This window comes from Saccopteryx leptura, chromosome 4 (genome assembly GCF_036850995.1).
Source record: "Saccopteryx leptura isolate mSacLep1 chromosome 4, mSacLep1_pri_phased_curated, whole genome shotgun sequence".
Lineage (NCBI taxonomy): Eukaryota > Metazoa > Chordata > Mammalia > Chiroptera > Emballonuridae > Saccopteryx > Saccopteryx leptura.
In genome coordinates, this window is record NC_089506.1 from 70,248,520 (window position 1) to 70,255,839 (window position 7,320).

A 7,320-nucleotide genomic window follows, 5' to 3' on the forward strand; every position below is an offset into this window, starting at 1 on the left:
TGTCGGAGACGGAAGCCCTTTAAGAAGAAAGCTGCGGTGTCTGGGGTTTCTCGCCATTGCGCTTCACTTAAAATATTTTCACTTTGCTTCCGTCCTCACGCCTGCGCTGTAAGAACACAGCTTTCCAATCTTATCTATTTTTCAATGTAGGATAAACATGTTGGGTTTAGTTAAATTATGAATGCTGATAATATTCATTTGGTACAATTTATATTCTTCTGTTATCTTTTGATTTTGACAGTTTAGGCTGGGGCATAAAGCATAATTATATTCTTGGCATCCTCCCTCAGAAGTTTTAAATCAGTTCATGAGGCTTTCAGCGCCACAGCTGTCATTTATCCATCAGCGTTCAGTCCATTTAATCCCGGCCTCTCGGCCCAGCAGCCCTAGCCCCTGTTGTGAATGATTGGCCTGCTCGAGTCGTCCCAGCTTCTCCTGTCACATCGCATTTGCATAAAAGAGGACAGATAACCAAATTTGAGCACACAAATGAAAATGCTAAGCGCTGAACCTGTCACAGTTGTTGTTCAACTAATTGTGAAAAATTTGATTTGCTCCCCTTTCACTGTTTGTCAAGTGGACCCCCTTCTCAAATGTGCCGTGGCTCCTGCCTCTGTGTATGTAGCTTTTAAACTCTTGAGCACAAGAACCTGCCCTGGGGATTACTTACCTCTTCTACCAGCTTTTAATGTTGGCTCATCTTCTTGACTAAATTAGGCCACCATGGCAAACAAACACATAATTAAAAACCCAGGAAAGACAACTGCAGTTGTGCTTCTTAAATTGATTTTTACAACGCTGGTGTATGCTTCCGTGAGCTCTTCCATTTGGTAATTTTATTGTTTTCTATAACCTTTTTGGTACAAGAAAATTAAGGATGGGTATAGCAGCAAGCTTTTTGTTATTTTAAAACCTATATTTTATTTTGCTTCTAACTTTCTGTTCCTCAAACAATAAAAATGGTATAATGGGTCCTAAAAAGCACATTTCTATTTTCCAATACTTTATCTGACATACCAGTATACATTTTTAATCAAGGTTTCAAATGAATCCATTTGAAATTATATTAGAAACAATGTATAAAATTCCTTTGTTTACAACTCTCAATCTCATGGGCTTGGTGTAAATGCTACAATATGGGTGTTTTGAAAATGTGTATGTGTACTATGTATATAGTCTGATTCCCTATTTGTTATGAAGAGGCTTTACATAGGCAATAGATTAGTAAGTTCTTGATGCCCATTAAAACCATGCATATGGTGTGTCTATAAAGTAAAAAAACTTGTTTTCCAGGAATCACACAAGAAAATGTCTCTTTTGTTTATAACAATACCTCTGTTTGCTTTCCTGTATTAATTTGTCCCTAACATTTTTGGTATGTAATGTTAAAGCAAGTAGGAAGTTGAAACCTTTTAAAGTTGAATACATCTTAAATTACCTTGGAGATCTGAAGGATTATAGTCTTGAAACTGGGTTGAAATAAAATGTGACATTACAGTGACAGTTTGCGGTTTGCAAAAGTTGAATGAACATCATTTATTGCAATATTCTTTTGGGATATATTTTTAGTAGATCATATAAAATGGACTAATTCAAGAAATAATTGAATATATATAATTTTACACAGAATATTCTAAAGAGAATATCTCTCTCTTTGCCACAACCCACTAAGATGCTGAGGAGTTAATCTAATTTGAAAAAAATGTCTGTACACTGATCTCTTTACAATGTTTAATCTCATTTTAGTTCAAAGAAGTTAGATTAGGATATAAAATGTTACTACTTTAAAAACATAATACACTTAAGAGTTGAACAGAGACAATGGAATAATTTTATTCCTATTATATTTTGTTTATACTTCATTATTTTTATGTTATTATAATTTCTTATTCTGTGGGTGAAAGTCTCCATGAGCCTGTATATATATTAATAAATTTAAAATAGATATAGCTAGTTATAGATGACCAATATTAAGTATGAGATATTTTAATGTCTCTAAACTGAAAATCTGGAAAGAACCACAGAAGTTAATTTAACATTCCAGTAGGATGGGATGAAACCATTATCAGAGAAATCTCTTATTACAACGGTGCAGGGCCTCTACAGAGTAGGAACAAAATAAACTAGTATGTTTACTCCACTGTCTACTTTCATTCTACCGTGTGCTAATTCCTCTTCAGTAATATTTCTTATTCTTTATCCACATATACTATTTCATGTTTGTATTGGCTTAATTATAGATCTTATCATTATAGCACCACCATTAACACTGGCTAATAGTTTGTGCTTTAGAGCCTGACTACAATGGCAAGAATCCTATCTTATACCATCAGTAGTTGTGTGACCTTGAGTGTAAGTTCAGGTATCTCTTCTACATAATGGAGATGACAATAACACCTTCCTCACAGAGTAGTTATTAGGACAAATGAGTTTAATACATGTGATGCTTTTAGATCAGAATTTAGCACATAGTGCTCTAAAATAGTGGCTATTATAGTGCATACCAGATTAATGCATTACTTCTGCTTCTGATGGATTTTTAATACTTTTCTAAGGTCTCTAAGCAATCACTTAATGAATGTATATGATATTCCATAGTTTACCCAACATTTCTTCAACTACTAGCTATTTGTACTATTACTAATAGTTCTTTTCTTTTATAAATAGACACAGCTATTTGTATCTCTGTTCATTCGAGCTCCTCTCCCTCCTCCCCCACCCACCTTTTGTATTATTTCACTGAATTAAGTTTCCAGAGGTGAAACTTTCAAAGACTCCTGTTTCATATGGCATAAATATTTTATGAATATTGAACTATATTGTAAAAGTGTCACTCAAAGAGTATGAACCACAATCTCTACCCCCACCAGTGTTGGTCTTGCTAGTATTTCTTGCAAGTATTTGTGTGTTTATTGCCTCAAAGTCACACCCCAGGTCAAGGCTTCTCCAAACCACTGCCATGGTCTTTTCCTGTAGTTCTGTGCTAGGCACTCCTTCATTTCACATTAGAATGCTTCTTATTAACCATTGTTTATCTTCTGGTACTAGTAGATTTATTCCTCTGTGGCTTCTGTTTTTTGAATAAAGTTCAACATTTTTATCAGTTATATATAAAATATTGAATCAATCGTCATCTACTTAGCCTAATATTTCTATTCTATTCTATTAAGACACTTTGCAGCTTAGTTCCACAAATGTAGGCTTCCAGACAAATAGATCTTGCTTTGAATTCTGATGCTATTATAAGGTCTACCGGAAAGTTCTGTCCGTTTTGGAATAAAACAAAATACAAATTTTTCTTACTGTCAATAAAATTTATTAAATAATATAATTGCCATTATTATTAATGATTTCTTGCCAGCGTGAGGGCAATTTGTATATCCCATTTTTGAAAAATGTTTTATCTTTTGATACGAAAAATTGAACCAGTGCTTATTTGATATCTTCTTCATTTTTGAATTTTTTGCCCTTCAAAAAATTTTGTAAGGACAAAAACAAGTGATAATCAGAGGGTGCTAAGTCCGGGGAATATGGTGGATGTGACAGACATGAAATTCGTAAAAATTACAGTGGCATAAATGAACTTTATCAGTAGCCATGGGTACACTATCGCTTCATGTTAGATTCAGGGAGTACTGACATGCTGGGGCTGCCAAGAGTGTACAAGGTCCCTGTGACGCTGAGAACAAAGAGTTCAGCAACATCCTGCATTGAGTCAGAGACCCTTATCAGAAGTTTATGTTTGAAATTCTCCACTGAGTAATACCCCCCCCCCCCGTAACTGCGCACGACCTCCCTAGCCAATAGCTAACAGCTACATCAGCTTCTGTATGATGCTTGCTCATCCTAGACAGCCACCCTATAAAAAGGAGCCATTTTAGAAGCTCGGAGCTGCAGTCCCTGTGCAGGTTTGGGGGGGCTGCAGTCCCTGCGCAGTTTGTTGGCTGCGCAGGTTTGGTTGGCTGCAGTGCTCCAGTCTCTTCGGAGGCGTGGGTTGCCTGCAGTCCCTGCGCAGGTTTGGGGGGCTGCAGTGTTCCCCTGTGTGGGTTACCTGCAGTCCCTGCGCAGGTTTGCAATAAAACTTATAAAATTCACTTTGTGTCTGCTGTGGCCTATCTCGCCAGGATGTAACAGATGGTGGCTCCAGTGAGATAGACCGTGTAAGACCCCTCCTCACGGAGTGGGCTGCAGCAGACATTGGTAGCTGGCCAGCCTCCGGCAGTTGCCATTTGGAAACTGAATTTGGCTGATTTGAAACCTTTGGAGTCTTGAGACTGTTTGGTAAATAAGCTTCCTCTTTGAATATTTGGAAACAGAGCTCTGGTTAGAAAAGGGTGTAGTGGAGCAGGCGGGACGCCACCTGATTTCTCCCCACCTGGTCAGTTGGGGAACGCAGGACGCTGCCTTCTCCCTTTGGTTTTGGTTTAGAAGTTTTGTTTGTTTTGTGTGCATATTTGGTTTGTTTTTCTGCAACTAGAATGGCCAACTTAAGAGCAGACTGGCCAAACCAAGGATTGCTAGACCCATAGAAAACATAGAGAGTCTAGCGTACTATCACCAGCACCCACCTGCAGGCAGGTGGCACGGTCAGTATGCAGCCAGTACGGCAGCAGAGGTAGAGAAAGAAAAGGCAGCCAGGCTGCAACTGGCTGCAGGAGAAGTGGCAGGCTCCCCTCACAGTTTCAGGCACTTGCCTCTCCCTCTTGGGCACCGGCTCAAGGGCTGAGCCACTGCTTAGTGAGGCAAAAGATAACAGCACTGTAAGTTAGAGGTTATCATCACCTTGCTACAGCCCCTGCCCTCCTCTGCTTTGGTTCTGGGGAATCCCCACCTCCTATCTGGAGCCAGACCCGAGGAGAAGATTTAGGGAATACGGCCCCTTCTAAACCCACTGCCTTAGGCTTCTTTAAATACAGGATACCCAGTTTTGCTCTCTTAGTCAAGCCCCTCAGTGAGATCTTCTGAGCATGGCTTTTAAGGTCTATAATGACCAAGGAAGTAACAGAAAAGGCAAATAAGGCCCAAAAGAAGTCAGGAAATACCAACTTTTGGCTCCAGCGCCCTAAGGCGCTTCATAGCATGTCATCAAGGCCCTGCTCCAGAGTGGAAAGAAAGGTCATTGAACTGAAGCCTGCCAGGCTTCCCGGCCCCATCAAGGGACACGTCTGTGCTGTGGAAAGAGGGACATGAGAAGGTAAGCTGCCCCCTTGCTCCATGGAGGGAGGGTTCAGTGTCTTCTAGCCCTGCTCCAGCTACCTGTGACCTGACCTTGCCCAGCGTGCTGGGAATTGCCACTGAAGGCCTAAGGACATCGTTCAGGAGCCTAAGGTATTTCTTCCAAGTAGCAGATAAGCTAATCTCATTTCTTGTAAACACAAGGGCCATCTACTATGCCTTGCTTGAATATTTAAGTTTTATTTATCCCTCAAAGATCTCTACTGTGGGTATTGACAGTCTGATTTTATTGCTTTATTTAATGTTTAGTATCTCCTTTATTTCTCTTATCTCAATGCCCCATGCCTATTATAGGCTGGGACCTGCTGCTAATTCCAGCTAGAAGCAGTAGTCACTAGGACTTAAACTCTAACTGCAAAGTGTAGAAATGTAACACCCTTTCCCTAAGTACTTACAGGTTTTATAGGTTACTCAGCAAACTGTTCAAAGACTGTCCAAGAGGCACTTCTAGCAGTACACCACCCAAGGACTGACTCCCACCTAGACGGGTCCAGACACCATGAACCTGACCACTCCCACTACTGCCAAGGTAGAAGGCATACCCGCCTGGGTCCATCGCAGCCGGCTGAAGCTTGCAGTCCCAGCAGAGACACCTTTGTGGACAGCGAAGACTGACCCCACCAACCCTTGTAAGCTGACCCTGAGAAGGACAGCATGCCCTGCTTCAGCCACAAACCAGAAGTTAACTGGTCCATGCATGGAGACTTTGGGGAGGGAGGGAAACTAAGGTAAAGGAAAGCCAAGTAAGTCATCTTAAGGTTTGATGCATGTACTGCTATGAGTCATACAGAAAGGGAGTGTAAGTCCCTTGGCTAAGAGAGAAGCTATCAGGTAAATGAAAGTTATGTATGTGCTCATAGCTACCACTATAGAATAACCTATGAATATTGGTCATGTGTCCAATAGGCTACTTATGAAAAGGACACCTCCAAAAAGCAATCTTTAAAAGAGGATTACTTAGTACTAACTTAGTCTTTGCTGAAGGTTAAGGTTTTTAAAAATCAAGAGTTTTGACTAGAAAGGAATTGTATGGTTTTGATAATAGAAGGTATAAGGTGTAGAGGTACTTTTGAAAAGAAAAGGAAAAGCAAGTTGTTATGAAGGCCAGTTATTCCTGGATAAGAAAGTGCATAAAAGTTGAAGGTTTATGTAAGTTGCAGAAGGTTTGTGTAAGTTGCAGAAGGTTTGTGCAAGTTGTAAGAAGTTAGTACAGAGAAGAAAAATGCAAGGCAGAAAGAAATTAGTCCGTAAAGCTTGTAGTACTAAGGGCACACTATCAGCGTGCCAGCACATACTAGGGAGGACCCCTGACCTAATTAGCTTATAGCTACAGCTAAAGTAGAAAATTCTCATAAGCCCCAGCCTTATACCATTCTCCCCACTGATGAAGAATCAAGGATTTGATTTATGCCCAAAAGAGATGGGGGAATGTTAGATTCAGGGAGTACTGACATGCTGGGGCTGCTAAGAGTGTACAAGGTCCCTGTGACGCTGAGAACAAAGAGTTCAGCAACATCCTGCATTGAGTCAGAGACCCTTATCAGAAGTTTATGTTTGAAATTCTCCACTGAGTAATACCCCCCCCCCGTAACTGCGCACGACCTCCCTAGCCAATGACTAACAGCTACATCAGCTTCTGTATGATACTTGCTCATCCTAGACAGCCACCCTATAAAAAGGAGCCATTTTAGAAGCTCGGAGCTGCAGTCCCTGTGCAGGTTTGGGGGGGCTGCAGTCCCTGCGCAGTTTGTTGGCTGCGCAGGTTTGGTTGGCTGCAGTGCTCCAGTCTCTTCGGAGGCATGGGTTGCCTGCAGTCCCTGCGCAGGTTTGGGGGGCTGCAGTGTTCCCCTGTGTGGGTTACCTGCAGTCCCTGCGCAGGTTTGGGGGGCTGCAGTGTTCCCCTGTGTGGGTTACCTGCATCCCTGTGCAGGTTTGGGGGGCTGCAGTGTTCCCCTGTGTGGGTTACCTGCATCCCTGTGCAGGTTTGGGGGGCTGCAGTGCTCCAGTCTCTTCGGAGGCGTGGGTTGCCTGCAGTCCCTGTGCAGGTTTGGGGGGCTGCAGTGCTCCCTTGCATGGGTTGGCTGC

General features: G+C 41.5%; 1 long non-coding RNA gene across 1 annotated transcript; it reads left to right on the forward strand.

Moving 5' to 3' along the window:
• The first annotated feature begins 3,638 nt into the window (after window positions 1-3,638).
• LOC136402833 (uncharacterized) lies at window positions 3,639-6,211 on the forward strand. The gene is made up of 3 exons (XR_010751044.1): window positions 3,639-4,281; window positions 4,940-5,963; window positions 6,067-6,211. It is a non-coding gene; the product is annotated as an uncharacterized lncRNA (long non-coding RNA).
• Window positions 6,212-7,320: the final 1,109 nt, after the last annotated feature.